This window comes from Magnolia sinica, chromosome 14 (genome assembly GCF_029962835.1).
Source record: "Magnolia sinica isolate HGM2019 chromosome 14, MsV1, whole genome shotgun sequence".
Taxonomy (NCBI): domain Eukaryota; kingdom Viridiplantae; phylum Streptophyta; class Magnoliopsida; order Magnoliales; family Magnoliaceae; genus Magnolia; species Magnolia sinica.
Genome location: NC_080586.1, coordinates 17,024,916 through 17,050,113, shown reverse-complemented (window position 1 = coordinate 17,050,113; position 25,198 = coordinate 17,024,916).

Sequence of the window (25,198 nt, the reverse complement as noted above, 5' to 3'; positions counted from 1 at the left end):
CGCGGCAACGGCGTGATCGCAAGGGCACAAGTTTCGGGTCGAGCTGATTCTAATATATGGGATGCGACTTAGGGTCATGCGCAAATGTCGATTATAGGTCGTAGTTTGCCAGAATTCGACAGAAAGGATCGCGGGAGTTTATGGAATGATACGGTCTGGGATACGGGTTTTACATATTCTATACATTATAATAATAAAGGTTAGGTGCAAAATATTTTGGAACTTTTGGCCTTTTACTGACCCTGGGCATAAAATCAGGATCAATTGAATCCTTTGGACTAGACCATTCAACCAATCTAGTATCAGGATCTAGAGGCTCACCCCCACTAATTTTTTATTTAAAAGGAAAAGTTTCCTTGAAGAAATCTGTGTCTTTAGATTCTATCATTATAGAGTCCGCTAAGGTTAAAAACTATAAGCTTTACTATTTAGTGCATATCCAACAAATACGCAACTCATAGTTTTATCTTGTAAATTATCCCGTTTGGGATATACTTGCCTAACATGAGCTAGACAACCCCATATCCTAAGATAATTTATGTTAGGAATCCTACCTCTCCACAACTCAGAAGGAGATTTGTCACTTTTACTCGAAGGAACCCTATTAAGGATATAGGCAGCTATTAGAATTGCTTCTCCCTATAATGTCTCGCCCCAAATTCGGAACCAGGGAACTTCCACTTCCTAAGTCCCGAACTCAGGTCGGAGAACTTCCTCGCCACTTACCGGACTTGGTGAACGATTAACAAACTTACCGAAAACCAAACCCAACTCATGGTCGAGGAATTATTATTTTTCTCTCTGAACAGTTAATCTGATTAGGCGGTTAGACTTTTATTTTTACATGGTATTAACACATATTGAAGAGATGAACCAGTTCGACATATCACACATAATATGGTGCACCAACTCTCACTATAAGAAATTGGCCTTTTACCGACGAACTTATTTCCGACGAAATCAATTTCGTCGGTAAACATGACTTTCCCTGACGAAATCATATTTCGGCGGCAAAAGATTCCCACCACGACCAAATATGTTCCCACCACCATTTACAACGACAGCCTGGAAACTTTTCCCGAAGACAGTATGTATCGTCGGTGAAAACTATTTTCCCGACGATTATTTCATCAGTAAATATAATTTTTCCCGACGAACCAAATAGTTCACCGGCTAAAGATCCCTTGGTGTCCTTTCCGATGACAGAGAGGCTATTTTTACCGACATTATACAATATCGTTGGTAAAGGAACTTTTTACCAATGAAAAAAATCATTGGTAAAGGAGCTTTTTACCGACGAAATAGATACATCGTCGGACAAAATGAATGGTGGACATATTATTTCACTTTGTGTGGTTGATCATGGATGTTGAGTTGTAATTTTTATTTTTTGGTGTAGCTAATAAGTATATTTAAAAACATATATATGGAGTGGATGGGGCTAATAGAGCACGGGTGGGCCCAAATATTTTTAAATCCTTTTACCGAAAAATTGTGAAAACTATCACCGACGAAAATTTTCGTCGGTAATAATGTTATCTTTTAAGTCGAAAATATTTTTTACCCTTTCCTCTTCTTACCCTATCCCCCTCTCCCGCCCGAATGAGCGCTGCTGTCTGCCCGATGCCCCTATTTCGGACACCCTAAACCCGAACTCGCTGCTGCCTGTCCAACGCCCGATTGTCTCCCTCTTCATCTCTCTCATCTTAAATCTTTCTTACGTTGGTCGAATAGGTAATCTGTATATTTTTTCTCTCATCGATTTCTTCTCTTTCACTTTTTTCCTAATTCTACTTTCTACCAATTCGATCTATTTTGTATAGATTGCAATCATTGGATGGATATCTATTGTGCATTTTCCTGTTTTTTGTCTTTCAATTTGATGATCGATGGAAGATTCTAAGGCTCGGATGGTATTTTATTTTGTTCTTATGATTCTAGTTTTTTTGAAATGGGGGTAAATCAATTTTCGTTTGGATGCCCGTAAATGGTTTGAGTGGTAATCAATCATTTACAGCATGTCCTGTTTTGGCTGCAAGGTGTAAATGATTGTCTGTCTTTGGATAGCCTGTAAATTTTTTAAGTCCTGTAAATGGAGAGCCAATCTTTCCATTTGGAGAGCTTGTAAATGAAATCTTACCTTTTTGCCTGTAAATGAAATGGGGGTAAATGTTATACCCACAACACATGTCAAAAGTTTTTACGAAATTCCCATCTTAGGAGAGCATTTTAGTATATATGTGTGTGCCTAGGGATACACACACATTAGTGGCATCCCCTCCCATGTTTAGTGTGAGATGGATTTTTGGCCTCTGTTGAATCGGGATGGAGCAATTGGAAGGGGCTTTCAGGAGCCCATGTAACACAATGCTTGGTTGGGCCCATCATAATGTCCTTATAACATCCATTCCATCCATCAGTCTCTTCAGCTCACATTTATCCCATGCACGAGACAGATCTAAAACTCAGGTGGGCCCCACCACAAGAAAAAATAGATATTAAATGCTTGGGGCTGGCAGAAGTTTTGGATCTTGTTGATATCTCATTTACCCTTCATCTTGGTGGAAATCACCTTGTGAATGGGTCGGATGGCATATAAACATCACGGTGGACCCCACATCATGGATGGCATATAAACATCATGGTTGGCTCATCACATTTCTTTTTTGTTATTTCATATCTCAACAGAGCAATCTTCTTGGCTACCATTTTCGAAAATGATCCATGCCTTGTTCTTCCTTTAAAATAAGGAAAAATCCCCTTATGCTTTGTTGCATGTAGATGTTTGCTAGAATACTTGGGTGTATTTTAACGTATATGTCTAGAATCTAGCCTTTGTATCCAGGCTTATTTCTAATGATCCAAACCTTTCATCTATTGGGTCTACTGTCCATAGTCCATATGGCCTACCCCAAAAAATCACATTACTCAAGTGATTCTAGCTATTAGTAGGCTCTTGAGGATTACAAAATCCTCGGACCAGTGGCTAGGATCATCTGATTGGTGTGATTTTGGCATATGCTCCATCCATGCTTGGGTACAATATATGAACAGTCTGGATTTCATGTATGCTAGTGGACAGAGATTGAGTGCTTGACAACAAACTTATATATTAGTATGTAGCACTGGAATTTGGATGCTTTCTTTTAAAATAAGAGAAATATTAAAATGTCTAAAAAAAATCGCCAGTAACAACACTATTAGAGAAGTTGGCATGCCATTACATATTATAGTCTTATATGAACAGTGAAGCAGCAAGTGCCATGCTAGGTCTACTATCCATAGTCCATATTAAATGCTAATGATCAGATTGTTACAGTTTCCAGATTGGGGTGGTATATGCATTGTATTGTATGACATATGTTGGATCCAGTGGATTGGGTAGATTTTTTTTATTGGATTGTCTAAGTGTCCAAATGAAACTGCGAGCACCATAACTTGTAGTACTATGAGAGCACTAGAGCATTTTTCTTAGATGATACTTATATTAGAAAGAATTTTGAGCTGCACTTTTAGTGATTTTTCTTCTCAGTATGGGACTATGGGAGTATTCAAGGAAGAGCTGGCAGGGAGTGGTGGATGATACACGGGAGTAGAAAGTTCCAATCAAACAATCCAGTTTAAATGGATCCTTCTATCGGGGAATTAATGCCATCCATTTGCATGCACCCATTTTTATTTTTTTATTTTTTGCGTCAGATGTAACAATTTGCAAATTTAAAATGGGTGTATGTAAATTAATGAGAGTGTGCATAAACATCAATTCCCTAGATAGAATGATCCATCTAAACTGCACTATTTGATTTGAACTACTTGTATGCTGCATATGTAATTTCATAGTAATTTCTCAGTATTAAACACTAATTCCCTAGATAGAATGATCCATCTAAACTGGACTGTTTGATTTGAACTACTTATATGTTGTATATGCAATTTGTAAGTAATTTCTCAGTATTAGACATCAATTCCCTAGAGAGAATGATCCATCTAAACTGGACTGTTTGATTTGAACTACTTATATGTAGTCAATGCAATTTCTAAGTACCTGAAATGTGTGCTGGACCTACTTGAAAATCTAAATAGATAGACTGTTGAAGTGTACCACTGCAACTCAGAGCACTGTAGCATCTCCGAATAATCTGTTTGACAAATGCTTTAGGGATAAAATTACTGTCAATGGGACGTGTTTGAGCCCACCAAAATTAAAATTTTGAATAGGACTGGCCCATCAGGCCCAGCTCAAACAATTCAAAATCCATGAAAAAGACAACCCCAAAAGGGATAAGGCACGTCTAGAGGGATCTATTGCTCACTAAAACAATTTGTGAGGAATAAGGCATGTCCAGAGGGATCCATTGCTGAGGCGTACATTAATAATGAGTGCTTGATATTTTGCTCCATGTATCTTCGTGGCATAGAGACTAGATTCAACCAAGAAGATTAGAATGCCGACGATGGACATGAGCATGAACAAGGACTCATATATGTATTCGCCCATAACGTCCGTCCTTAGGATCCCCGACGTTTCAGGATATGGACCTTCGGGATCAAGCAAAGGCGTGATGGTATGTGTTGCATAATTGTGAAGAAATAGAGTCATACTTAGAGTAACTCTTCCCTCAATAATTGTATGTCTACATACGATGATCTTAATGTTTCTTCCTGATGACGCGCCAATTATGTGTAGCGAACACGTCGAAGAGATGAAGTCCCAATACCCTACAAATTATGATCAAATGCATTAGGATCAGTTTCCAGAATGGTTCACAAAATGTATAACATTTCACCTTGTATCTCACCACACTTAGAATTTTGTTGTATTGCATAATATTTAAACCTAAGAAAATTCCTAAACAATTACATTCTGTACGTGATAATAGATGAAGACGTTGCGCGCTAGTAACTCTGCGGATGCGTCTGATGCACTTTAATCACTAGCGTGTGGCCCTAATAGACATGTATTTAGATAGATATAGGTTGTATTGTAAACATGATTCGGTTCCACACTAAAGAGCGTGAGAAGTATAGGACCACACAAAATAGTGAGGTGGTTGTGAAGGGAACACATGAGGAGGTAGGAATTGACTTTTATGGCATTTTAACGGATATTATTGAGCTGAATTATTGTATGAGAAAGTGGGTGTACTTATTTAAATGTGATTGGTGGGACATTGGAAATAAGAAGTTAGGAATACAGACTGACGACTACTTTACGAGCGTAAATTTATCTCGAAAGTGGTTTAAGGATGACCCATTTGTCATCGTCAGCCAAGCCGAACAAGTGTTTTACCTCTCTGACACCAAGTTAGACGGCTCTTGGCACGTGGTGCAGAAAATAAAGCCTAGGAATGTATTTGATGTTCCCGAACCATACGTTGAAGATAGCGAGGACGAGGGAAATGAAACATCTAGGGTTGAACAAGCATATCAAGAAGACATGCCATGTAGAGATAGAGGGACTGATCCAAATGTTGATATTGATGTGGTGTGACAGAGATGATATGCCACCTGATCATGTTGATGCCTCAATAATACATGAATTGTTAGAGATGATAGCAGTTTCATTGATGACGATGTTACAGACAATGAAGAAGAAATACTAATTAGCGATAGTAATGGTGAAGAAGAAATAGTCTTAAGCGATAGTGATACAACGACGATTATTAAATGTACATATGATTTGCATGTCATTTTTCAATTCAAATAATTTGATTATTACATGTATACATGTTTTACAAGTCATGATTTATTCCTTTAATTAACTTGTTTATAATTCACATTTACAGTTGAGTCAATTTCTAATCATGTCCTCCTCAAACCAGAGCGTAGCGGAAGCACGCAACATACTCCATCAGCTGTTGTGGATGAAATTTTCGGCCTTATCTTCTTCTGGTAGGGCAAAAGAGATACCCGGTTTGGTCGATGAGTGTAGGGAGGAATATATCGATGATGACTCAGATGAAAGTTATACAATCTCAAAGAAATTTCAGACCTGATGGAGGAATATAACCATGAAAAACTTCATATGGAAGATGCGATTTTGTCACTTGCACATCTGAATGGAGTCCCGAGAAACTAGATTTCTCCTATTGTGATTGGCATGTTGGCTGTAATAATTTCGAGTGCTTCAAACAGCTTGACATATACTTCCGCAGCATACAATAATTTATACAGGGAGTACTTCGGATAGTTGATCCGAAGTTGTTTCGTATTACAATGAAATACATATATTTAATATAGAATTATAATGTGTAATGGAATTTCTAAATTTTACTAGAATGTTTAAGGTTTTATTATATTCTGCTTGTATTATAGTGTAATGGTCTAATCATATTTTAATCATCTCTCTAAGTATTAACACAAATTCATTCTACCATCAACATTATTTGTATAATATTTTAGTATATTCCACTTGCACTATACAGTTTAATGTGTTTATTATATTGATGTTCATACACTTGTACTGACATTGTTTAAATTTATAAGTTCGTAGTTCGTACATATTCATTCATGGCACCAGGTGGGAGATCAGGTCATTCGCGCACTAGATCTACCCCTTCCACCCATGATGCGATGGAGATAGCATCGACGTCGCATGCTGCATCATAGGCATCTGAGCCCTCGGTTGAGCATACATTGGGCACTACATGTAAGTCTAGACATATATTTATTTAGTGACTTCTGCTTGTGTTTAGACTTACATATTTCTTTTGCGATAGCATCATCGACCAGTCGATGAGGACGTGAACCCACATGTGGGTTAGTTTTAGAGTAACTTATGCATGAGGGTAGGGTGATGGTAGAGTTCCCACAAGACTGCCTTAGACCTATTGGGGACAATGTCAGGTTGTTTACGTCGGAGGTCGGTGTCCTATGCCGATCTTTGATCCCCATCACGACCCTTGTTGGGAAGACGTGATAGATGATGTGCGCTAGCTCATCTGTCAGCACTTACAGGTAAATTTTAGTAAATTAAATTTTATTTTGTGAAAGTTCATTTACGGTTAAGTTATTTTTATAATAAGTTTATTGTCTTATCTATTATTTATGAAAGTGCAGGATAAATTTATCTTAGATTTGAGTATTCCTTACATTTCCTATGTTATCGACGACATGGTCAGGGAGCGGTTCAAGGAGTACCGTGGAGAGTTACACCAGCAGTACAAGCGGTGCAGGACCCACGATGAGGCCGTACTATCAGCACCACCGCACGTGACTATAGACGATTGGCGGATACTCTGCAAGAGATTTTCATCTGAGGCTTTTCAGGTAATATTTACATATCTACGATATCTTAAGGTAACAATTAAATTCACAATTAATAACAATGTATTATGAATAATATGTTTAAAAGAGTAACAGAATAAATTCTGCGAACAGGGAAAAGTTACAAGTGAACCACGTAGCTGGTTCAAAGTCATTTGTATGACATTTTTACAACATGGTAAGAAATTACTAGTGATTAAGTTGATATATTCTTTCCATGCATTTATATTGACTCTATTTTCCTTTCAATTGCGCAGCGAGATTCCGTCACCGGCCAAGAGCCTGGACTAGTAGACCTCTACAGAGGGACTCACTGTCAGCAGGCGACGGGATCTTGGGTTCATCCTAGAGCCAGCGAGAATTGGATAAAAATCCTTACATTATAAATTTTAATTGTATTCAATTATAATAATGTCATTCGTTATGAAAATTCATATGTTTTCATTACAGGCAGTGATCGACACCATACGCAGTCAGCCCACTCCCAATGGTAGTCAGTGGAGTGAGCCTGATATCCTGAGCAATGTGCTTGGCACCCATTCTGAATATGTGCATGTGCTTGGCCATGCTGCCAAGCTCATGACACCCGCTAGAGCTACCTTTAGGTGATCCGTCACTAGGAAGAGCGCCTTATGCCGAGCTGATATTGCAGAGAGAGAGGTTCAGCAGCTATGAGTCGTCGTCGATGAGATCAAAGAGCAGCTAGAGATGCAGAGAAAAGCGGAGCAGAGGAAGTGGGGGGAGGAGTAAAGGCGTAGGGAGGAGGAGGAGCAGAGGCGGAGAGAGGAGGAGAGGCGACGAGAGGAGTAAGAGATGAGGATTAAGGAGATGTGGGTGGAGCATGAGCGATAGATGCAGGAGATGTTTTAGGCTCTCACTGCACACTTTGCCATCGATGCCCCACCACCTCCGCCTTCATCTTCGTGATTTTTTTTATGATTTTTTTATATACAAATGTTAAACTTATATGTACTTGTACGTGGATGAATGTGGGTTATATGTGGTTGTGGATAGGATTTTTTATTTTATTTATGATTTATTTTATATACGAATGTTAAACTTATATGTATTTGTGGGTGGATGAATGTGGGTTGTATGTGGATGTGGATAGGATTGTTTGTGTATGGATGGATGTGGTTTGTGTTTGGATGGATATAGTTTGTGTTTAGATGGATGTGGGTGTGAATATGATGAAAATGTATTGTAACAGGTGTATATAAAGAATTTTTTCCTGAATTTTGAAAATAAATGAAACTAAGAAGAAACAGACTATTACTGATGAAATATTTCATTGGTAATAGTAGGTTGAAAACTTATACCGACGAAATATTTCGTAAATACAAATTAATACAAAAATTTATACCAACGATATATATATATGAGATATACCGACGACTTATTTCATAAGTAATAGCGGGCTTATGCCGACGAACATACTCGTCGGTAATATCGTTTATCTGAGCTTATGCTGACGAAGATACTCATTGGTATTATTGTTTTACCGACGAACGTACTTGTTGGTAATGTCATCTATCCACAGTTTTACCGACGAAGAGATTCGTCGGTATAAGCTGTGTTTACCGACGAAATATATTATTTTTTCCTACCAAAAGTAACATGTTTGGCTGACGATTTTAGTTGCGGTATTTGTTTTATCATTGTCGACGAAGTCATATTTTGTTAGGAAAAGACTTCAACTACGGTCTTATTGCGACGATCTTAGCGACGACATATTTCGTCGATAATAATCATTACCGATGAAAAAGATAAAATAACGATAAATTATGTCGTTAGTAAAAGAGCAATTTCCTGTAATGTCAATAGTAATGAAGGAAATAATAACAAACTCCAACAGCTTTGACATGCATCCTGAAAAAGTGTAAGTCATTTGTATGAGCAAACCATAGCTCATGAGTCTACTGCGTGCTGGGAGTAAAACATGGCTTATGAGGGTGCTCCTGTAAAGACATCTAAAATAACCATAGGCATGTTGTCAACCGAGCATGTTATCATAGGTGAGCAGTTTATCAATCAAGCATGTCGTATAATTACAAAGGTTGTCATGAACATGACATCAATGTTAAGCATGCCACTTAACGAGCGACCATGAATCATGAGAATAGTCAATCATCATGTGTAAGATAATCAAATTCCATATTCTACTTAGGGGAATCGATGGAAAGGCAATGACAAAGTTGGGGTGTGGAGTCGGGATGATAGCACATGGTGTCGCAAGCCATGGGGTCCATCACAAGGGACTTCTATCCAAACCAGTCCCATACCTAATTTGGATAACTAGACTCAATGTGATAAACTGTTAATCTCAGGTTAGTCCTATACCTAACCGAAATCATAGCCATTGTGAAGGTAAATATAATGATTGATTTACGCACCACCAGCCTGAGTGAATAGTGGATGAATGAATGCACGAGTCAAATGCTGAACATCCCTCATTTCTATGAGTTCGTATCCACAACACATAATACATCTCCACCAGGAACTACGAACATACTACATATGGATAATCCACCATCCTCACATAAGAGTGGGACAACATCCCTTATTATTTGCTAGTACATCTCCACTAGAAATTACAAACATACCACACATGGGTAAACCACCATCCTCACATAAGAGTGGGACAACATCTGTCATTATCTGCTAGTACATCTCCACCATAAATCAGAAACATATTACACATGGTTAAACCACCATCTTCACATAAGAGTGGGACAACATTTCTAAAAAAACAAAGTATTGGGCGTGTCAACCCCTACCCATCTAGCCATTGGCTTAACAATGGGGGACCTAAATTTGTTTCACCCTACCTAGCGTCAACAGACGGAATACCACCCAACTCGACCCAACACATGATGATAGGTAAGCTCGTCACACCTCTTCATTTCTCGGTCCCAGCAGTGGAAAGGACTCTTGTACCCATCATACTGTGCTCACCCCCGCTCGACACACGACAGAAGAGGACCCGATTGGCCAATCTTAGCAGGTTCATTCGAGAATAGGCGTCTCCAATATCGGGATGTAATCTCGGGGTGGCCATATCGCAACCTTCTCAAACTTCTCAACAATATTAATACTTGGGTCATCACAAGGCCTCAACATAATCATCTCACCAAACTAGCCATCACATGGCCACTATATAAAACATCCATTCAAGAAATATGTCATGCATGAAATCCCACATAATCAACTGTATAATCACAATGGCATGTACATACCCCAACTCCTCTGAACTTTCATCTAGGCACAAGGACCAACACAAGGGCCCAAGCATAGTACATCGATGCTTCTCATCCAATCATATGGACCAACACGAGGGACTAAAGCAAAACAATATCCAAAATCTCTTAAGTCCTTTGGATCATGTCCAGGTATATGGAATAACACAAGGGCTCCAATTATATAATGTGTTCATGCATACATATAAAATGGATACTTACAAATCAACCATGTGTATCAAAGTATCAGGTTGATACCAACATAACAATGGCAGGATAAATCAAAATACCAAGGCACGACACATAGATACTCGATAATAGACCTTCAAGTCATAGCCCATTGTCCATGGGAATGTTCATCTACACCCATAATCCTTTCTTGATACAGGTTGGATCATGGCCTTAGTACCCATAAGCAATGGGCCTTAACTTGGGCCCAACTAACATTTAATCATCAATCTATAATCTGGTCTGATGAGACCCAACCATGTGTATAGGCTACACGATGCATGCCATGTCCATCACATATTGGTTGCATAACACATGCCATAAACATTTTGTGTGAGCTACACATCACATATCATCCACATATCACAACACATCACATACCATAATCATCTCATGCCCTCATGGGCTTCACTTAACAATAGTGCCAATTGGCCAAATAGACCAGCAAGCTAATAATAATCAAAACATCCTTCCCTTAACCATGGAAGTGGGCTCACTTGACATCTCATCTAATGGTTACTTGTAACCAGCTTACATCCCAAGTTCCATGGGCAAGTAGGCTTTCATAAGCGCAAGGCACTAGGCACAACACAAGAATAACCAATGTGACACAAAGGTCCATACATTTAAGTGTCTTCAATAGAACACTGAGTCCTTATACCTCTTGTGAATACTTAACAAATGGCCACCATGGCTCACATATAGCATGCACATATATAAGACGCATAGGTTATAGTGGTACACAAGTTCTCCCTTGCATCATCGTTATCATAATCATCATTCAACATCAAATTCATCATCACAACTTACATCATGCAAGCATGTACAAGGAGTACACAGCATATAAGGATTCACATGCATCATCAATATCATGGCCATCATCCATCACTATCATACATGCCCTAGTCAATAGTTATCTGTTATGCATAAGGTTATCCTTTTGTTCACCAACAAAATTTATTTATCATCATTCATTCATAAAGTAAAACATGGTTATCTTATCCACGTTATCATCACGATAATCAATACGTGCAATCATTTGGATATGAAGCATGGTGGTCAACTAGCATGTTTTGTCATCATACATATATATGCATAATATCATCATCATTACCATGAGGATCATTTTTACTTCATGATTATGTAAGACCTGACCCAAGTTCATATGTGTGCATGTGTGCATGTGAGTATGCATTTCGTTCATCTTGGTCTTGCAGTCCAACCGGTCGAATTTCGGTGACCTGCGACTTTCGGTTAGCATTTGCGGTCTTCCTCGAGTCCGGTCACATAGACCCAACCCGGATCGACCCAAAATTAGTGTCATAGCAACCGCATCATCGCCGTGGTTTCATCGTCGCGTCTCGTGCGACAATCCGAGTTGTAGATCATGAGATGTGGGCCGTACATAATTTAGGCCATTAATCATGATTGTGGGGCCCACCTAGGATTTGGTACAAACCCCTAAGCATAGATTTCATCTCCCTGACCATCATTAGGGTAGGTAGCTTAGACTAAGTTGCTAGCCCCTACCTAGCTAGCTAGTGATGATGAGTTTTCTTATCAAGAGAGCTCCTTTTCTCTACCCCATGCAAAAGTGCCTTTTCACTCTTCCCCAATCTGAATTTTTCTAAAATTTCTCTTCTCTAGGGAGAGAGAGAGACCATCATATCCCTCTTTTCCAGTAAATGTAATCATCACTTTGAATAAAACTCCCTTTCTTGCTAGCAAATGAATCTCATTCCTCTCTCTTCCTTTCTTCTCCTCATCTCTCCCTCTCCCTCTCTACCCTTGGACATCCCACCTTACTCCCATTTTTCAGCCTATTTTCCCTCTAAAATTCCCTCATCTAACCATCCACCTTCAATCTCAACCTTAGATCTTGGAAGCTTGAAGCATAGGGAGTCCATTGGTAGAAGTTTGGTGAAGATCCTTTGAGGTGGGTGCTTCTCTAGGATGTAAATCTGATTTCTATAGTGTAGATACTTTCTCTTCTTCATGAGGAAAGTGTACGACTAATCAATGATGGAGATCCCACACGTTCCCATAGGTGTGGCCAAATGGCCTACTTTATTCATGCATGTCCCATGCATCTTCTATGAACCCCCATCATGGTGTTTTTCTTTCATTTTATAGCATGATGGGTCATCTAGACCCTAGATTCATGGTGGAAATGGTATCCCAACCATCCATTTTGATCATAGGCCATGCATCTGTTAGATCCATGTTGTAATAGTAATCAATGTATATGTGTGGTGTGATCGATCTTGGGAGGGCTCAATTGCGGCAGAGCCCTTTTCCCTATGGTCGGATTATCTTCCTCTCTCTTATTTCCTTTATTTTTCTGATTTTAGCATTCTAATCATGTATGTGTGGCCCACCTTGTGGACCAACAAAAATCCAGACCATCCATGGAGGTTAGACGTCCATGGTGGTCCATCCTTAGACATGTGGCCCCAAATCCACCTAAATGGGGCACATGCAAGAGGTTCTTGGTGATGGGGAAGGTCTGGATATTTGTGGGACCCACTATGGTGGTCCACAACATAATTTGTGGGGGTTAAATTCCTTCTTAAATGATGTTTATATTCAATTTCTTTCAAGTACATGTTGCTGTCCAAATTTGTTTGAACAGATTTTAGGCCAACTTGAGGCTAGGATTTGGGCCTTTTAGTGGGGAATTGTATATCAAGTGAAATATGATTTTTGAAGATGGGTATCCAACCTATAAGCATGCCAAATTCTAGCCCTACTTGACCTCATTTGAGTCCCTAAAAGGGTGGGCCAATATGGGTACTTGCTGAATTTTCTGTCGTAATTCCAACAAGGTTGCAATTTGGAAATGTAAAATTATAAAATAGTTTCTGATCAGGTGGGCCACTTAGGTGGACCCCACCTTTTACTAAATATATGAGAGAAGGTTTAAATTTAAATTTTCTAAAGTTTTGGACATCCAAGGCCCAACCCATTGGGTGGTCAATCATGATCTATCCAGAATTCTGCACTTAGTAGAATTTCTAGATAGATTGTAATTCTAAATTTAATTAAAGTATCCAAAAATTATGAAATTTTGTGAAGGTGTGATCCACCCATTTTAGGAACCACCTACCAATTTTTGGGGCCAACGGACCTCTGTGCACACCGTGACAAGGGCAGGACCAGCCCACCAGGTTGGGACGTCCAGGTCAGATAGATTTTCTGGACAGACTGTTTTCTTTAAATTAATTAAAATACATATATTTATCCAAACATCACAAAATTTTATGAAGATGTGGCCCACCTATGGAAGTACCACTTTAAAAGTTTTCAAGGCCATTGGGCCCCTGTACTATCCATGGTGCCGCCTTGAGTGGCCAACCAGGCTGGGGCGTCCAGCCTTGGCTGACTGTCCAGACCACTTTGTGGGCCTACCTTAATGTATTTTATATCTCACCATTCATCCATATGGGGTCCATAGGGGACTTGATCATCCTCCCCTTCAGTAGCATTCAATTAGGGCCCATTGGATGAGTTTTTGGGCCAAATACCCAGGCCCATAGGACTGCCCACCATGGCACGCCCAGACCATTGGGCTGCTACTGGACGTCCAGTCTAGCAGCATGACCCATCTGATTTGTGTGTTCAATCTACTCCCTTCATCTGGTGGACCCCCCTATGACATGTATGGGTCACCAGGAATTAAAATAAACATATTAATTAATTAATTTTTAAATTTCTAGCAATGCCAGATTGTGGGTGGGCTGGAATTTCAGCAATAGGCCCAAAGTTGCTATCCATAAATGAATGTTTTGGGGCAGCATGGTCCAAAAAATTTGTGAGATATTATTACACATATCTTGTCTTATTTTTAATTAGATTTTGGGCTTAGTTCATATTTAAGGCCCATTCCAATTAGGATCTTATTGGACTAGTCTTCATAGTTATTTGTTGGGTTTTCTTAGGCCCATTGACTTGAAACTTTCTTGATATGCCCCTGACCTCTAGGCCTATATTTAATACACTATTGTGATGAGTTTTATTGGCCAAAATACTCAAGTAGTAGGGCCCTTGCTTGCCCATTAGAATAAACCCATACTTGGGCCGAGATGTTAGGCCCAACTTCCTTGTTTTAAATATAAGGATTACCCATATGTTGGAATAATGGGCCGCCCATTAGGCCCACCACAATATGTGAGTTTATGATCTTCATGGTTGGGCCTAAACCTTGCCTATGGGCCCACCATATTGCTTATGAGTTGGGCTTTGTATGTTTGCCCACTAGGCCCATGATTGGTTTAGGCCTTGGGCCTTGATCTGTATTTGGTTAGAAGCAGGCTACCTTTTGGAAACTAGTTAAGGCTGGATGTCCTCCTGCGTGATCCTAAGATAGGCTCATGGGTTTCTCTATGGGTGGTTTAAGGCCCACCATAGACCATAGGTCATTTATTTGAGGCTCAATGTGGAAGTACGTGGAGCCTACCTTAACATATGTTTGGTCAGGCCGTCCAAGCCTTGCATTGCTCGATCTTGGAGGCACTCTCTGCCTAGCATTACTACTGGACTCATAGTCCAGTAGCAGGCCCACTTGATCTTTTTCATGATGTATACACGCCCTCCATCCGATGGGCTCTCTTGTGAGTATTGTTGGCCTTCATGAGATCATTCCCACATAGTTGACTAATTTCTAGGCTTTAGCAGGTCCAGGAAGCTGAGTGAGCCGAAAGTTTATCGAGGGGCCTTAAATGTACATTGTTATGGTTGAAACTTTATTGGATGTGGGGCCTGCCATATTGAGAACTTGTGTACGTGTTGCATGCTTATATTTTATAATCTTTGGGTTTAATTAGTGCATTCTTCTGGGTCAAATATGAGGACCCCATCTTAAGATAAGATTTTTGGGACATCCAATGGGCCCAGAATGGGCAGGGACGTCCGAGCTTGGCCCAGCCATACATTGGGCCGACTTCCACTACTTTGATGGACTTGTGGGCTGAGATAAGGATGGTATTAGGCCCTTGGTTGTCTGCTTAAATTGCTAGTTATTAGGCTGATGTAGTGGGGCCAATTTCATCCACACTTAAACTTATTTTTTTGGACCATACATTATGTACGCAAGCTGCCAACCAAGTCCAACTTAATGTATGGAATTCTATGGCCATTGGAAATTGGGCCTTGGGCCTTAATTCCCCTCTTGGGGACCATGTTGTTGAATGTAACATTAGACTCTTTTTTATGACCCTTAATTCCCCTATTGGGGCCCATGTTGTTGAATGTAGCATTAGACCCTTTTTTTATAACCCATTATGAGGGATATATGTATGTGGCCACTTATTTTTATCTTAATTATGGGCCTTGGGCTTTCTATCCATATAGTTCATGGTTGATATGCCTTTTGGGGAATGGTGGTTAAACATCCCCATTATGGACCCCATAGGCCCGGTAGTATCTAAGTGTGATTGAATGCCCATTTTTACGTTATTTAGTCTTGTAACTTATATGCTTAGTCTCGTGGACTACCCTTGGTAAATGGGCCTCCACGGGAGGTTGGTTCCTTATGGATATTGTCTAAATACTTAGTCTTGGTCCCTTCTTGGATAGGAGGAATGTACCGCATTGTATATCGCTGCATAACAGTTTAAATTCATCTTCATGGCCCATGTGCATCGTTGTATGCTTGAATGACACTGTGTGTGTGGTTATGATTGTGTCAATGGGCATTGCATGATACCTTCCCCGAGGGACGTAGTATCCCCTCTTGAGCACTTTAGATGCTTGGAGTTGATGAATGGATGATTGTGTGATTCAAGTATCTGGCATTACATAGCATATGAACATTATCGCCCTTGCTTCATCAGGGCTGTAGCCTCCACAGATACATCGTGGATGGCCATGTTTGGATACCGAAAATGTTACTTGATCATATAGGGTGCATAGGATGCCCATGGGTGAAATTTTCAAAACTTCCATGGTACCAAAGTTCTGCTCCTGCGCCATGACCGGGTGGAAACATGAGCGCACGAGGGCTTTATTCCTTTAGGCCGCAACTTCCACTGTCGTGTAGATGGTTGGATTGGGGCATGGCCTTACCTGCCTGAGGGAAAGAGAGCAATAGCTAGGCTGAACCTGACCAGCTCATGAATGGGTCCACTACCGTCAGGCCTTGCTGGTGATTGGTTGTCCACAGGCGGGTAGTGAGGTCTCTTACGCTCGTTTGACTGTGTGGGTCTGTAGAGCGGCAGTCATTCAGTAGTGTACTAGACCCCGGTGATTTCCTTATGATGGAAATGTACTTGATATGTGGGTTGGATATGAGCACTGGCATTACTTTGCATTGCATTTGTATTGGTTGTATAAGCCTTATATTGCATCGCCTTAGCATAGCGTCTAGTACTCATTACATTACGGTACTCATTGTGTTATATAGCCTTGGTATGGCTTCCCGCATGATTGTACTGCCTTGGTATAGCTCCTTGCGTTCATGACAGCCTTGGTAAGGCTAGTGGTATTGGTATTGATTATGACTCCCTCCTGCATTCTCCATCTTCTTCTAAGCACCATTGTCACATACTTCCACCACCCTCTAAGCTTCTATAAGCTTATGCACGATTGATGCGTGTAGGGGATCCTAGGTTGGCTTCGTAGTAACTGAGCTTGGATTAGAGTTACGCCGAGGACCCCTAGTGTTGCAGATCTTCTTCCTACTTCCTCCATTATCAGATGTATTTGTTTTTAGCTATGTACTTGTAAAAGTTCAAATTTATAGTGGATTTTGTAATGTTTCTTTTTGTTATTTTTGAAATTTACTTGTTGTGATCTTGGGTATGCTCATACTGGAAATGGTTATACGGTTATAGAAATCCTCCTTGTGGGATCCTAGGATCGGAACTTGCGTCAGGAGCCGAGAATGGGGTACTACGGAGGCTGTTGCGTCCAGAATCGGCTATCGGGTTCCTTGTGAGTCCGGTTACTGAGTCTGGCATGTGATATGAGTTGGTATCAGAGCATTGCAACTAATTTTGGAATAACTTGGGATAACATCGCATATCTGATGCGAGCTTAGGACAAGTCATGTCCCGAGTGTGTTTTCCTTGTTCCGTTTGAGCCTTCAAGGATTCTAATCCCTAGGTGTCCACCTTTGTTACTTCTATAGACCATGCCGACTAGTCGAGGTTCCCTTGATTGTGACGCCCATGGCCATGGTGGCTGTGGACGTGGTTCTCATTCCGCTCTAGCAATCTGAGTGACTTTTGCTCCACCCTCTGAGATTCTTGTTCCCCTTCTTGAGCCTGCCATACCTATTCCTGAGGCTCTCGCCGCACTTGTGCCTCCGTCAGAGGATAGTGCCGCCCCCACTTATCTGACAATTTCTGTAAGAGCTGAGCATCTCCAGCAGTTGATGTGGATCGTCACTGATGTTCTTCGTACTCGTCAGCCCATTCCTGAGATGCCCAGACAGGCGAAACAGGAGCGTGCGAGCCCCCTTTTGTGAGATTCAACTCTGCAATGAGCTCCGTTGGTGGTATTTTTACTTTAGGGTGAGGCCGAGTGGACCGGTTCACAGAGGGATCATGATCAGAGAAGAGGCCGAAAGAGGCAGGCCCCCTCCGTTAGCTCCGGCAGCGTCGACAGCGGTAGAAGTGCATAGCCTATCGAGCCACCAGGGCATCGACAGCACGTTCAACACCACCTTCTAGACCATTTACTGGTGTTTGCTGTGGATGTGGATAGATAGGGCATCAGAGGAGCGAGTGCCCTCTTCCTTTGCAGCAGTGATAGTGGCTCCCACCACCGAGACCACGACATCAGCCGAGATAGCAGTGTAGACCACCACAACAATAGCAGCAGCAGTAGAGGCTGCTGAGGGGACAGGCACCTCCCTGACCAGCTCGGGCTTGATTTATTTTGCGTAACTCAACAGAACCCTTAGTTATCTTTGAGGGTGTTCTCCCTATCTCCGTGTATAAGTCTTGTGTTCTGGTGCATCGCACCTTTTTGTATCCAAGGGCTTTTGTTCGATCAGATTGCTAATATAGTCTATCATTAGGGATCGTTAGTATCGACATTTTTGGGAAGATCGCTGTGTTAGACCGATGATATTATCGTGTTCTGTCTTAGTTAATGAGATATTCCTACCCGCTGATTTGTTTGTATTGCCTATGTCGAGCTTGTTGGCTTATTTTGTTGTCAAGGCAGTATTTCTAGTTAGGGATGATACATGAGATTTCTAGTTTTGTGCCCTAGTGTGACACCTGCCAGTGTGACAAGGCTGATCACTAGAGACCCCTTAGTCCCTTACAACAATTGAGCGTTCCAGTGTGGAAGTGGGAGCATGTATTGACAGATTTCATCATTGGTTTGCCAAGGACTCAGCGTGGTCACGATTCCATCTGGGTTATCATCAATCATCTGACGAAGTCGGCTCATTTCATTCTGGTGCATGCTTCCTAGTCTATGGACTAGCTTGCAAAAGTGTTTATTGAGGAGATAGTGAGACTGCACGACATTCCAGTTTCGATCGTTTCAAATCGAGACTCAAGATTTACGTCTCAGTTTTTGAGGAGTTTTCAGCAAGCGATGGGGACCACCTTGCGTCTCAGCACCACTTATCATCTGCAGACGGATGGGCAAACTGAAAGGGTCAACCAGATCCTTGAAGACATGCTCAAAGCATGTGTGATTGACTTTGCGGGTAGTTGGGATAAGCATTTGCGCCTCGCCGAGTTCACATACAATAATAGCTATCAGGAGACTACCTACATGGCTCCTTTTGAGGCACTTTATGGTAGACCGTGCAAATCTCCTAGATGTTGGACTGAGGTTGGAGAGCATCGTCTCATAGGTCCCAAGCTTGTGCAGCAAACGTCGGAGGCTATCGATATTATCAGGCTGAGGATGCACACAGCTTAGAGCCGATAGAAGAGTTTTGCTGATCGTTGACATCGACCCCTCGAGTTTGCAGTTGGGGACATGGTATATCTCAAGGTCTAGCTTATGAAAGGTGTGGTTCAATTTGGTGTGAAGGGCAAGCTTGCCCCGAGATTTATTGGACCTTTTGAGATTACCGAGCGCGTGGGCGCTATGGCCTATAGGCTTTCCTTACCTCCTGAGTTGTCCACGATCCATGATGTGTTCCATGTTTCTATGTTGCGAAAGTGTGGGTCGGACATTATCCCAGTTATTGATTGATATATGATTGTTTGTATTACCTTATATGATGATGGTGTTTTGCCTTTTATTTTGTCATGGATTAGTCAATTTCGAGGATGAAATTTTTTGTTGGTGGGGAGGATTGTAAGACCCGACTCGAGTTCATATGTATGCATGTGTGCGTGTGAATATGTATTTCGTCCATCTTAGTCTTGTGGTCCAACCAGTCAAATTTCGGTAACCTGTGACTTTCGGTTAGAGTTTGCGGTCTTCCTCGAGTCCGGTCATGTAAACCCAACCCGGATTGACCCAAATTTAGTGTTATAGCGACCGCATCATCGCCGCGGTTCTATCACCACGTCTCGTGCGGCAAACCGAATTGTAGATCATGAGATGTGGGTCGTGCATAATTTAGGCCATTGACCGTGATTGTGGGGCCCATCTAGGATTTGGTACAAACCCATAAGCATAGATTTCATCTACCTAGCCATCATTAGGGTAGGTAGCTTAGACTAGGTGCTAGCCCCTACCTAGCTAGCTAGTGATGATGAGTTCTCTTATCAAGAGAGCTCCTTTTCTTTGCCCTAAGCAAAAGTACCGTTTCATTCTTCCCCAATCTGAATTTTTTTGAAATTTCTCTTCTCTAGGAAGAGAGAGAGAGACCATCATATCCCTCTTTTCTAGCAAATGTAATCATCACTTTAAATAAAACTCCCTTTCTTTCTAGCAAATGAATCTCATTCCTCTCTCTTCCTCTCTTCTCCTCATCTCTCCCTCTCCCTCTCTACCCTTAGACATTGCACCTTACTCCCCATTTTCCAGCCCCTTGTCACTCTAAAATCCTCTCATCTAACCATCCACCTTCAATCTCAACCTTAGATCTTGAAAGCTTGAAGCATAGGGAGTCCATTGGCAAAAGTTTGGTGAAGATCCTTTGAGGTGGGTGCTTCTCTAGGATGTAAATCTGATTTCTATAGTGTAAATCCTTTCTTTTCTTTATGAAGGAAGTGTAGGACCCACCAATCAATGGTGGAGATCCCACACATTCCTATAGGTGTGGCCAAATGGCCTACCTTATGCACGCATGTCCCATGCATGGGGTCTTCCTCTATGAACCCCCATCATGGTGTTTTTCTTTCATTTTATAACATGATGGGTCATCTAGACCCTAGATTCATGGTGGGAATGGTATCCCAACCATCCATTTTGATCATAGGCCATGCATCTGTTAGATCCATGTTGTAATAGTAATCAATGTATGATGTGTGGCGTGATTGATCTTGAGAGGGCTCAATAGTGGCAGAGCCCTTTTCCCTATGGTCGGATTATCTTCCTCTCTCTTATTTCCTTTATTTTTCTGATTTTAGCATTCTAATCATGTATGTATGGCCCACCTTGTGGACCAACAAAAATCCAGACCATCCATGGAGGTTAGATGTCCATGGTGGTCCATCCTTAGACATGTGGCCCCAAATCCACCTAAATGGAGCACATGCAAGGGGTTCTTGGTGATGGAGAAGGTCTGGATATTTTTGGGGCCCACTGGGCTGGTCTATAACGTGATTTTTAGGGGTTAAATCCCTTCTTAAATGATGTATGTTGCTGTCCAAATCTGTCTGATCAGATTTTGGGCCAACTTGAGGCTAGGATTTGGAGCTTTTGGTGGGAAATTGTATACCAAGTGAAACATGATTTTTGAATATGGGTATCTCACCTATAATCATGCCGAATTCCAGCCCCAATTGACCTCATTTGAGTCCCTAAAAGGATGGGCCAATATGGGTACTTGCTGAAGTTTTTGCTGTAATTCCAGCAAGGTTGCAATTTTGAAATGTAACATTATAAAATAGTTTCTGATTAGGTGGGCCACTTTGGTGGACCCCACCTTATACTACATATATGAGATAAGGTTTAAATTTAATTTTCTAAAAGTTTTGGACATCCATGGCCCACCCCATCGGGTGCTCAATCATGGTCTATCTAGAATTCTGTAGTTAGCAAAATTTCTGGACAGATTGTAATTCCAAATTTAATTAAAATATTTTTAAGTATTCAAAAATCATGAAATTTTGTGGAGGTGTGTTCTATCCATGGTAGGACCCACCTACCAATTTGTAGGGCTAACGGACCCCTATGCACACCGTGGAATGGGCTAGATCGGCCCACCACATTCAAACGTCTAGGTCAGACAGATTTTCTAGACAGACTATTTTCTTTAAATTAATTGAAATACTTCTATTTATCCAAAAATTGTTATATTTTTAGACATGTGTCCCACCTATGGAACTACCACTCTGGAAATTTTCAAGGCCATCGGGCCCCTGTACCATCCGTGGTGCGGCCTGGAGTGGCCCACTAGGTTGGGACGCCCACGCTGGGGTGTCCAGCCTTGGCTGACTGTCCAGGCCACTTTATGGGCCCACCTTAATGTATTTTATATCCCACTGTTCATCCATATGGGGTTCATAGGGGACTTGATCTTCATCCCCTTCATTAGCATCCAATTGGGGTCCATTGGATTAGTTTTTGGGCCCAATACTTAGGCCGATAGGACTGCCCACCATGGGACGCCCAGCCCATTGGGGTACTGCTGGACGTCCAATCCAACAGCATGACCCATCTGATTTGTTTGTTCAATCTAATCCCTTCATCTGGTGGACCCTCCTGTGACGTGTATGGGTCACCAAGAATTAAAATAAACATATAAATTAATTAATTTCTGAATTTTCAGCAATGCTAAATTGTGGGTGGGTTGGAATTTCAGCAATAGACCAAAAGTTACTGCCCATAAATGAACATTTTGGGGTAGCATGATCTACCAACTTTGGGGATATTGTTACACATATCTTGCCTTATTTTTAAGTAGATTTTGAGCTTAATTAGTACATATTAAGGCCTATTCGAATTGAGATCTTTTTGGACTAGTCTTCATAGTTATTTGTTGGGTTTTCTTAGGCCCATTGACTTGAAACTTTCTTAATAGGCCCCTGACCTTTGGGCCTATATTTTATACACTATTGTGATGGGTTTTATTGGCCAAAATACTCAAGTAGTGGGACCCTTGCTTGCCCATTAAAATAAACCCATACTTAGGCCGAGATGTGAGGCCCAACTTACTTGTTTCAAATATAAGGATTACCTGTATGTTGGAATAATGGGCTGCCCATTAGGCCCACCACAATATGTGGGTTTATAGTCTTCATGGTTGGGCCCAAACCTAGCCTACGGGCCCACCATATTGCTTATGAGTTGGGCTTTGTATGTTTGCCCACTAGGCCCATGATTGGTTTAGGCCTTGGGCCTTGATCTGTATTTGGTTAGAAGCGAGCTATCTCTTGGGAAATAGTTGAGGCTGGATGTCCTCCTGGGTGATCCTAAGATAGGCTAATGGGTTTCTCTATGGGTGGTTTAAGGCTCACCATAGACCATAGGTCATTTATTTGAGGCTCAATGTGGATGTACGTGGAGCCTACCTTAACATATGTTTGGTCCAGGCCGTCCAAGTCTTGGATCGCCCGATCTTGGAGGCACTCTCTGCGTTGGGTTGCTGTTGGACTCATAGTCCAGTAGCAGGCCCACTTGATCTTTTTCATGATGTATACACACCCTCCATCCGGTGGGGCTCCCAGTGAGTATTGTTGGCCTTCATGAGATCATTCCCACATAGTTGACTAATTTCTGGACTTTAACAGGTCCAGGAAGCTGAGTGAGCCGAAAGTTTATCAAGGGGCCTTAAATGTACATTATTATGGTTGAAACTTTATTGGATGTGGGGCCCGCCATATTGAGAACTTGTTTACGTGTTGCATGCCTATATTTTATAATCTTTGGTTTTAATTAGTGCATTCTTTTGGGTCACCTTTAATGATCATATGAGGACCCCATCTTAAGATCAGATTTTTGGGACATCTAGTGGGCCCAGAATGGGCAGGGACATCCGAGCTTGGCCGAACCATATATTGGGCCAACTTCCACCACTTTGATGGACTTATGGGCTGAGATAAGGATGGTATTGGGCCCTTGGTTGCCCGCTTAAATTGCTAGCTATTGGGCTGATGTAGTGGGGCCAATTTCATTCCAACTTAAACTTATTTTTTGTGGACCATACATTGTGTACGTAGGCTGTCCACTAAGTCCAACTTAATGTATGGAATTCTATGGCCATTAGAAATTGGGCCTTAGGCCTTAATTCCCCTCTTGGGGCCCATGTTGTTGAATGTAGCATTAGACCTTTTTTTTATGACCCTTAATTCCCCTCTTGGGACCAATGTTGTTAAATGTAGCATTAAACCCTTTTTTTTATAACCCATTATGAGGGATATATGTATGTGGCCACCTATTTTTATCTTAATTGTAGGCCTTGAGCCTTCTATCCATATAGTTCATGGTTGATATGCCTTTTGAGAAATGATGGTTAAACGTCCCCATTATAGGCCCCCCGAGGCCCGGTAGTATCTAAGTGTGATTAAATGCCCATCTTAGACTCTTTTTAGGGTCATTTCTGTGTTATTTAGTCATGTAGCTTATATGATTAATCTCATGGACTACCCCTAGTAAATGGGCCTCTACGAGAGGTTGGTTCCATAAGGATATTGTCTAAATACTTAGTCTTGGTCCCTTCTTGGATAGGAGGAATGTACCGTATTGTATATCGCCGCATAACGCGTCTAGATTCATCTTCATGGCCTATGTGCATCATTGTATGCTTGAATGACACTGTGTGTGTGGTTATAATTGTGTCATTGGGCATTGCATGATACCTTCCTCAAGGGACGTAGTATCCCCTCTTGAGCACGTTGGATGCTTGGAGTTGATGCATGGTTGATTGTGTGATTCATGCATCTGGCATTGCATAGCATATGAACATTATCGCCCTTGCTTCATTAGGGCTTAGCCTCCATAAATACATCGTGAATGACTATGTTTGGACACTAGAAATGTTACTTGAGCATATAGGGTGCATAGGATGCCCATAGGTGAAATTCCCAAACCTTCCATAGTACCAAGGATCTGCTCTAGCGTTGTGACTGAGTGGAAACATGAGCACACGAGGGCCTTATACCTTTAGGCCGCGACTCCCACTGTCGTGTAGTCGATTGAATTGGGGTGTGGCCTTACCCGCTTGAGAGAAAGAGGGCAATACCTAGGTTGAGTTTGACCAGCTCGTGAATGAGTCTGCTACCGTCAGGCCTTTTTGATGATTGGCTATTCATAGGTGGGTAGTGAGGTCTCTTACGCTCCTTTGATTGTGCGGGTCTGCAGAGCGGCAGTCATTCAATAGTGTACTGGACCCCAGTGATTTCCTTATGATGGAAATGTACTTGATATATGGGTTGGATATGAGC